This window comes from Meles meles, chromosome 4 (assembly GCF_922984935.1).
Source record: "Meles meles chromosome 4, mMelMel3.1 paternal haplotype, whole genome shotgun sequence".
Classification (NCBI taxonomy): Eukaryota; Metazoa; Chordata; class Mammalia; order Carnivora; family Mustelidae; genus Meles; species Meles meles.
In genome coordinates, this window is record NC_060069.1 from 99,711,892 (window position 1) to 99,722,175 (window position 10,284).

General features: G+C 38.0%; 1 pseudogene; it reads left to right on the plus strand.

The window, feature by feature from the left end:
• Nucleotides 1-3,043: 3,043 nt before the first annotated feature.
• On the plus strand, nt 3,044-4,154 carry LOC123940566 (annotated as a pseudogene).
• The last annotated feature ends 6,130 nt before the right edge of the window (nt 4,155-10,284 follow it).

Here is a 10,284-nt window from a genome sequence, read left to right on the forward strand (position 1 = left end):
TGTTCAGGTTTTCTATTTCTTCCTGGTTCATTTTTGGTAGTTCATATGTCTCTAGGAGTGCATCCATTTCTTCCAGATTGGTAAATTTGTTAGTGTATAGTTGCTCATAATATGTTCTTATAATTGTTTGTATTTTTTTGGTGTTGGTTGTGATCTCTCCTCTTTCATTAGTGGTTTTATTAATTTGGGTCCTTTCTCTTTTCTTTTTGATAAGTCTGGCCAGGGGTTTATCAATCTTATTAATTCTTTCAAAGAACCAGCTCTTAGTTTCATTGATTTGTTCTAGAGTTCTTTTGATTTCTATTTCATTCATTTCTGCTCTGATCTTTATGATTTCTTTTCTCTTGCTGGGTTTAGACTTTCTTTGCTGTTCTTTCTCAGCTCCTTTAGTGTAGGGTTAGGTTGTTTACTTGAGACCTTTCTTGTTTCTTGAGAAAGGTTTGTATCACTATATACTTTCCCCTCAGGACTGCCTTTGCTGTGTCCCAAATATTTTGAACAATTGTGTTTTCATTTTCATTCCTTTCCATGATATTTTTTCCCATTCTTCTTTAATTTCCTGGTTGACCCATTCATTCTTTAGAAGGATGATCTTTAGCCTCATGTATTTGGATTCTTTCCAACTTTCCTCTTGTGATTGAGTTCTAGCTTCAGAGCATTGTGGTCTGAAAATATGCAGGGAATGATCTCAATCTTTTGGTACCAGTTGAGACCTGATTTGTGACCCAGGATGTAATCTATTCTGGAGAATGTTCCATGTGTACTAGAGAAGAATATGTATTCTGTTACTTTGGCATGGAATGTTCTGAGTATATCTGTGATGTCTATCTGGTCCAGTGTGTCATTTAAAGCCTTTATTTCCTTGTTGATCTTTTGCTTGATGATCTGTCTATTTCAGTGAGGGGGGTGTTAAAGTCCCCTACCATTATTGTATTATTGTCAATATATTTCTTTGATTTTGTTATTAATTGGTTTATATAGTTGGCTACTCCTATGTTAGGGGCATAAGTATTTAAAATTGTTAAATCTTCTTGTTGGACAGACTCTTTAGATATGACACAGTGTCCTTCCTAATCTCTTATTATAGTCTTGGCTTAAAATCTAATTTATCTGATATAGGGATGGCCACCCCAGCTATCTTTTGATGTCCCTTAGCATGATAATGCCCTCCCTTTAAATCTGGAGGTGTCTTTGGGTCTAAAATGAGTTTCTTGCAGACAGCATATTGATGGGTCTTATTTTTTTAACCATTCTGATACCAATCTGTGTCTTCTGATTGGGGCATGGAACCCATTTACATTCAGGCTAACTATTGAAATATATGAATTTGGTGCCATTGCATTGCCTGTAAGGTGACTGTTACTGTCTTTGTGTCTGTTCCTTTCTGGTCTACTCCTTTTAAGCTCTCTCTTTGCTTAGAGGACCACTTTCAATATCTCCTATAGGGCTGGTTTTGTGTTTGCAAATTCTTTTAATTTTTGTTTGTCCTGGAAGCTTTTTTATCTCTCCTATTTTCAATGACACCCTAGTTAGATATGGTATTCTTGGCTGCATATTTTTCTCTTTTAGTGGTCTGGGTATATCATGCCATCCTCTATGGCCTACCAGGTCTCTGTGCATAAGTCTGCTGCCAATCTAATATTTTTACCATTTTATGTTACAGACTTCTTGTCCCGAGCTGCTTTCAGGATTTTCTCTTTGTCACTAAGACTTGTAAGTTTTACTATTAGATGATGGGGTGTGGACCTACTTTTATTGATTTTGAGGGGGGGTTCTCTGTGCCTCCTGGATTTTGATGCTTATTTCCTTTGCTGTATTAGGGAAATTCCCTATTATAATTTGCTCCAATATACCTTCTGCCCTCTCTCTCTCTCTCTCTTTTTTCTTCTTCTGGAATCCCAATTATTCTAATATTGTTTCGTCTTATGGTATCACGTATCTCTCAAATACTCCCCTCCATGTCCAGTAGTTGTTTGTGTCTCTTTTGCTCGGCTTCTTTATTCTCTGTCATTTGCTCTTCTATATCACTAATTCTCTCTTCTGTCTCATTTATCCTAGCAGTAAGAGCTTCCATTTTTTATTTCACCTCATTAATAGCTTTTTTGATTTCAGCTTGGTTCGATTTTAGTTCTTTTATTTCTCCAGAAAGGGATTCTCTAATATCTTCCATGCCTCTTCTGAGCCCAGCTAGCACCTTGAAATCGTCATTCTGAATTCTAGTTCTGACATATTATCAATGTCCATATTGATTAGGTCCCAAGCCATCAGTTCTGCCTCTTGTTCTTTTGTGTGTGTGTGTGTGTGTGTGTGTGTGTGTGTGTGTGTGTGTGATGCTGAGTTTTTTCACCTTGTCATTTTATCCAGATAAAAATAAGTGAATGAGAGAATAAAATACTAAAATGGTGGCAAAGACCCCATAACAATATCACTAACCCATCAGAAGATACCTGAAACCAGGGGAAGAGAAAGGGGGAAAATAAAAATTAAAAAAAAATAATAAATTAGACTGGTGAATAGAACAGAGCCACTCACTTGAGATTGGTGTATTCTGGTCTCTTAGAAGAAAGTACCTCCTAAAATTTTAGAGAAAGGAAAACTTATATATATCCAAAAATAAGGGTTAACACAATAAAGGGATGGAATATGACTGTAAAGATAAAAATTTTTAAAAAGATTCTAAAAAAGGAATTGATAAGATAAGTTGTTGGAAAAAGAAATTTAAAAAAAGAGGAGAGAATGTGATCAGGTTGGAGACTAGAACAAAACCATGTGCTAGATTTAGGGTATATTTTGATCTATTAGAAGAAATTATATCCCAAAAATTCAAAGAAAAAAAAAATCTGTATGTATACAAAAAATAAGGTTAAATACAGTGAAGGGATAAAATATAACTATAACAATGAAATTTTAAAAACATTTTTTAAAAAAAAGGTATTGTTAAGATAAAATAGTTTTAAAACGTTAAAAGGCGAAAGAGGACTTCCTTTCTGCCTGTGGACGCCACCGAGTAAGCATCGTTAAAGTCTCCCCTCCCACCCCCGTCATGTCTAAGTCAGAGTCTCCCAAAGAGCCTGAACAGCGCGGAAGCTCTTCATCGGAGGTCTGAGCTTTGAAACAACCGATGAGAGTCTGAGGAGCCATTTTGAGCAAGGGGGAACACTTACGGACTGTGTGGTAATTAGAGATCCAAACACCAAGCGCTCCAGAGGCTTTGGGTTTGTCACATATGCCACTGTGGAGGAGGTGGATGCAGCCATGAATGCAAGGCCACACAAGGTGGATGGAAGAGTTGTAGAACCAAAGAGGGTTGTCTCAAGAGAAGATTCTCAAAGACCTGGTGCCCACTTAACTGTGAAAAAGATTTTTGTTGGTGGCATTAAAGAAGACACTGAAGAACATCATCTAAGAGATTATTTTGAACAGTATGGGAAAATCGAAGTGATTGAGATCATGACTGACCGAGGCAGTGGCAAAAAGAGGGGTTTTGCTTTTGTAACATTTGATGACCATGATTCTGTAGACAAGATTGTCATTCAAAAATACCATACTGTGAATGGCCACAACTGTGAAGTAAGGAAAGCGCTCTCTAAGCAAGAGATGGCTAGTGCTTCATCCAGCCAAAGAGGTCGAAGTGGTTCTGGAAACTTTGGTGGTGGTCGTGGAGGTGGTTTTGGTGGGAATGACAACTTTGGTCACGGAGGAAACTTCAGTGGTCGAGGTGGCTTTGGTGGCAGTTGAGGTGGTGGTGGATATGGTGGCAGTGGGGATGGCTATAATGGATTTGGTAATGATGGAAGCAACTTTGGAGGTGGCAGAAGCTATAATGATTTTGGCAATTACAACAATCAATCCTCAAATTTTGGACCCATGAAAGGAGGCAATTTTGGAGGCAGAAGCTCTGGCCCTTATGGTGGTAGAGGCCAATATTTCGCCAAACCACGAAACCAAGGTGGCTATGGTGGTTCCAGCAGCAGCAGTAGCTACAGCAGTGGCAGAAGGTTTTAATTACTGCCAGGAAACAAAGCTTAGCAGGAGAGGAGAGCCAGAGAAGGGACAGGGAAGCTACAGGTTACAACAGATTTGTGAACTCAGCCAAGCACAGTTGTGGCAGGGCCTAGCTGCTAAAAAGACATGTTTTAGACAATACTCATGTGTATGGGCAAAAAACCTCGAGGATTGTATTTGCGACTAATTGTATAACAGGTTATTTTAGTTTCTGTTCTGTGGAAAGTGTAAAGCATTCCAGCAAAGGGTTTTAATGTAGATTTTTTTTTTTGCACCCATGCTGTTGATTGCTAAATGTAATAGTCTGATCATGACGCTGAATAAATGTGTCTTTTTAAAAAAAAAAAGGCAAAAGAGGAAAAGTTAAAAAAAAAAGAAGAAAAAATAAAATTAAAAAGAAATTAACTTTGCCAGACTAAAGGATCATGAGGGAATGCCATGAATTCTATGCATTGCTTTCCCTAGCTCTGGAGTTCTGCAGTTCTCGTTGATTAGTGAACTTCATCTTGGCTGGATGTTCTTGCTGATCTTCTGTGGGAGGGGCCTGTTGCCATGATTCTCAAATGTCTTTGCCCGAGGTCAAATTGTACCACCCTTGCCAGGGGCCAGGCTAAGTAACCTGTTCACATTCGCACTTGGAACCTTTTATTCCCTGAATGCTTGCCATAGAGCTTTGGAGGAGGAGAATAAAAATGGCAGCCTCCCAGTCTCTGGCCCAGAGGAGTTGAGAGCTCAGGGCCCCACTCCTCAGTGCACCCTCAGAGAAAAGCAGTCAATCCCTCCCATCTCCCTGGTCTCCATCCACACTCCTTGCTCACCGAGCCTGTGACTGATTGTTTCTGTCTCTGGTGCATGGCCCCATTTGAAGTCTCCAAATCCTGCAAATTCCTGCTGCACACTCCTGCACCACTCCTTCCACTTGTGGGATCCCTGCTCAAAGAGCAGTGGCCCAAATGTGCCTTGGATCATGGCTTAAGGTAACCCCAAGCCGAGAGCCGAGAGTTCACTCCTCAGCTCCAGCTCTGTCTCTGTAACTGGCTTCCCCACTCTGATGCCTGGCAGCTCTGCCACACTCAGACACCCCTGGTCTTTCTGTGACCCTGTCAGTCTTAAGACCACACTGTCCTTGTGAGGGATCCACCCCCACTTAGCCTCAGGAGCGACATCCCTCAGTGGAGCCGACTTATAAAAGTTCTGTTTTTGTGCTCTGTTGCTCCACTGCTTGCCGGGAGCCAGCCCCCTCCCCCCAACCATGGTCTATCTTCCCGTCACTTCAGATTCATTTCTCCGCAAGTCCTACCTTCTGGAAAGTGGTCGATTTTCTGTTCCTACAATTGCTGCTCTTCTTCTCCTGTATCTCCTGTTGAGTTTGTAAGTGTTCAGAATGATTTGATAACTAGCTAGCTGAACTCCTGGGACCTAATGCTATTTCTGTCTGCTACTCCTTTGCCATCTTGCTTCCTTACTCTCTCTATATATTTTTATATTTCTGTACTACATTTGTCATACTTCTGTTGATACTTGTCAATTTTCAGCCTTTTTTACGTGTCTCTCCTCCTGTAATATATAGGTCTCTAGCGAACAGATATTTGTCCAATTCATGTTGGCCTCAGTGTGGTAAACATGGTAGTTTATATATAGTAAGTATTTTAAAAATGGGTTAGGGGCGCCTGGGTGGCTCAGTGGGTTAAAGCCTCTGCCTTCGGCTCAGGTCATGATCTCAGGGTCCTGGGGATTGAGCCCCACATCGGGCTCTCTGCTCCACTGGGAGCCTGCTTCCTCCTCTCTCTCTGCCTGCCTCTCTGCCTAGTTGTGATTTCTCTCTGTCAAATAAATAAAATATTAAAAAAATAATAAAATAAAAATAAAAAATGAAAAATGAGTTAATGTATGAATGGAGTGAACAAACAAGGCATGCAATAAAACAAATTCCATAGTAGATAAAATTATCATCTCAGTGCTTATTTTGAATGGTTGTTTTAGGAAAGATAGGAGGTATGTACCGAGGTATAAGTATATAATTATTGTCTTACCTTTGCTTCAAAGTGTGAAAGATGTATTCTAAATGCCTATAACTCCCTCTTAGAAACACTTTATGAATCTGTCATTCATTAGTTATCCAAACTTTTTTCTCCATCCTATATCTTGTAGGAATATATGTTGGGATGTTTACCATTACCTTTGTAAAATAGCACTTCCTTTGATTAGTTCAAAGACAAATTACTTCCAGCCTCAAAGTGGATGTTTTGTTTTATTATTCTAGAATTTTGTGGATAAGGTCACTTTCATCTCATCAGTAAATTTCATTGGTTTAGGGCTCATATTCCTCAGCAACCTCATCATGGCAGTAGGAAGCATTTTTAGAGTATGTGTCTACCATCACAACACATGCACGTCACCACTTGCTTCCATTCCCTTGCTAATTTTAATCACCAAGGTGCATGTTTTATTTTTATTTTATGTTATTTATCTAAAAAAGTTAACAAAAATTATGAATGCCATTTTAAGTGGGAAGAAGTATTGTTATAAGTACAATTATAATTTGGATTTTATTTCTAATCCCCTTCCTAACAAACAACAGTCTCTTACTGCTTATCTTTTTATCCTACAGGAACACCAGCCCAGATTTTTCCTGATTAATCAAGACAGTTTCTAATATCTCTTTCCAGGTTATATCTATTAGGCCTGCACATATTGAAAGGGCCATAATGTCCTTCTGAACAATTTTTCTAAAAGATTTTGTTTATTTATTTGACAGAGAGAGAGATCACAAGTAGGCAGAGAGGCAGGCAGAGAGAGGGGGAAGCAGGCTCCCTGCTGAGCAGAGCGCCCAATGTGGGGCTTGATCCCAGGACCCTGAGATCATGACCTGAGCTGAAGGTAGAGGCTTAACCCACTGAGCCACCCAGGTGCCCCCTGAACATTTTTTTAAAGGTATTTGAACATGGGCAAGTAGAAGCTATTTATTAACCACTGTGTGTGTGTGTGTGTGTGTGTGTGTGTGTGTGTGTGAGAAATCAACCTTTAAGGTATTTTTGCATTTTAATGTATACTGAAAAACTTAGAGTAACTAAAAATCTAAAATTTTCACAAATTCCAGAATTTATAAGAAACAGTAGTTATAAGCAAGAAACAACAAAGATGCCTGGGTATGTCCTCTATACTTTTTCACCCAAGTGTATACTGATTGGTTTGTTTGCTATTATTTTTATCTATACTTGCCTCCTTTTATCATTATTCCATTTTTTGTTGTTGTTGGTTAACAATCTTTAATTAAATAACAGTTGTTGTAAGAGGCTTTAAGAAAATCTATAAAAATAATTGTTACCAATTTTTCTTTAATCATATAATATTTACCTTCTTTTGGGAACCCTAGCTCATTAATGAGCATGTGCCTACCCTTCAGTGAATACTATATTCAGGATATGTCTTTAGTTTTCTCTGTCTCTTTTTAATTAGAACTAGAAGGAATATTTTAGAATGAAGAATAGTAATATGACCCCTAACAAAGAGAATAATTTAAAAATAACAGCTAGCATCTATTGTGAGTTTCCTATGTATTATTTTAAGTGTTTTCTAAGCACTTTAAATGTCTTAAACCATATAATCCTCTTAACAAATTTCACTGAAACCCAGAAAGATTGAATAACTTTCCCAGGGTCTCAGAGCTAGTTAATGGTAGAGCCAAGATTCAAACTCAGAGAGTTTGGATTTAGAGCCTGAGGGTGTTTGTTTGTTTGTTTTGAGAGAGATAGAGAGATAGCTGGAAGAGGGAGAGAAAGAGAATCTTAAGCTGGCTCCACACCCAGTAAAGACCTGATGATGCAGGCTGACACAGGGCCCACCTGGGGCCCATACAGAGCTCAATCTCATAACCCTGAGATCATGACCTGAGCAGAAATAAGTCAAGAGTTGGATGTTTAACTGACTGAGCCATCCAAGTTCCCCTAGAGCCTGGACTTTTAACCACTTGATGACCCTAGGTCTCAACTCATTTTCTTGTGATGAAGTTGAGACTATACTCTTCATACGTATATCTTTGAGTGATATAAGAAGAATCCATTTTTTTTCCACTAGGGAAGAAGTGAATCCCTTATTACTGTTTCTAATTTAGTTGCTAGACTGTTGAGTCCCAGAGAAATGTTTCTATCTGATAAATTTCCAAGGGTTCTATTTATAAAGTACCTATTATCAAGTAATAGTTATAATATTTGCCATAACAGATTTTTTTTCAATGAATAACACATAAAAAACCAAATTACCTTAACATGAAGAATATTTTGATTACGCTTTCTCTTGGGTCTTCATAATTGTTACTCTTGGATTTTTTTCCTGACTCTAATTCAGAGATGCCTCTCAGGGTCTTTTGTATACAGTGGTATTCAAGAGTATTGTCAGGAAAGAATGAATTGCAAAGTGGCAGATGAATTCTTGTATTTTCTCAGTGAAATTCAGTTTTAGAAACCTATCTCCTTTGCCCCTTCAGATAATATAACTGTTGTTACACTGTTGTTATAACTGTTATTAATTTTATCCAGTGTGTACATTTAGCTCAGCACAATTTTAAAAAAAACAACCTTTGTAGTCAGATAGATGTAGATTCAAAGCTCCAGCTGACATAGTAGTTTCTTCAAATGGTCATAGTAGTTACTCCAAAGAGTTGAGAATTAAATGAGATAATCTACATGAGGTACTCAATATACTACCCACACATAGTAGGCATGACATTAATAGTAAATAACTACTCTTTAACAATAGTAACATGAACTACTTTCAGATACTATTGCTTAATTTTTTCCCCTCACAGTTAGTATGCTCTTAAAATATATTTCTATTAATTAAATTTCCATAATGTTAACTGTAAATATTTCTGTGGTATAGCCTTTTGTTATGCATCAGTTCATTGAGCAGAAGCACCTTGCAGAGAATATAGTTTTGAGTACCATTAGGTTTATGATGTTTATGTTTATATTTTTTATGATTAAGAATAGAAAATGGAGAATACATATGCTATGTGAAAAAAAAAAACAAACGTTTTCCTTGGCCATGTATTTTCCCATGAAGGATCTGTTGCCTTGGAGGATCTATCTGTCCCCATTCAGTCCCACATTGCCTTTGTGACCCCACCAATTCTTTCTTGCTCCTCTGAGATTGAAGGGCTGTCGTCATCATTCTTATACTTGCGTAATTACACAGAATGCATGTCCAGTCTTCCATTCTAAATGTGGAGAGCTGACATTCTGGCATGTTCATGTATGTATTCCAGGCAGTGCTCTAAACCTTGTGGTTTAGCACAGCTATTAAGGAATCCATAAAGAGCTGTGAGTCAAAATTAGGTGGGCAAAAGAACTAGGGGTATAGGACAAAGGAATGCTTACACTGGGGTCTTAACTCAAATGCTTAGGCTTCATGTTTCAGGAAATTAGAAGAAATGCTTGGATAAAGATTATGCTTTTTCTATTCCCAAACATATTACTTATTAGGGGGTCAAAAAAAAAAAGTTGAGGTCATATTTGCCACAAAACACTATAAGAATGGAGTGGAAGCAAGAAGCAAACATTTGTTAAACTCCTATGAAAATCCAGATAATGAGCAAAGTATTTCTAAACACATTATTACATTTAAATCTCACACAGTTCTACAAGGCAAAGCTCATTTAATCCATTCTGGAGATGAGAATTCTGGCCCAGAGATGTTAAGGAGTTGTTCATATAGCTGAAATCTAAAAAAAAAAAAATTTCTGATTCTAAAGCCCACAAGTGCTTCTAATATATAGTACTGCTTCTACAGAAACTATGTGCATAAGGATATATGACAACAGTTAAGGGCATAAATAAAGTCTTCAGAGAAGACACAGTGAGGAATTATAAATTTCTATTATTTAGATTGTTCTAGGATCTCAGCAGCATGAGCTTACTCTTCCCACTACAGTCTTCAAGAAAGAGGGTTGATCTGTGAGTCATGATGAAAGGGAAAGAAAATGGTTGAGCAGTGGCTAGGAAAGAAATTTGGTCCACTTGACCTTGTATTGAAAGTTCTTACCTTGAAGTTGTCCCAAGTCTGCCTGAATAATGAGGGCTGTCATGAAGGAGACTGATAAAGACTGAATGTCTGACACTGACAACAATAACATTTCATCATTGGTAAAAATGTTCCACAAGGGGCTGATAATATACCTCGGGATCATGCATGATTTACTCACATAATGGCAGTGGATCTCATTCAGAATAGCCTCTGAAGACAATGGGACATGGGCTGACAACATTTCTGCTCCATCAG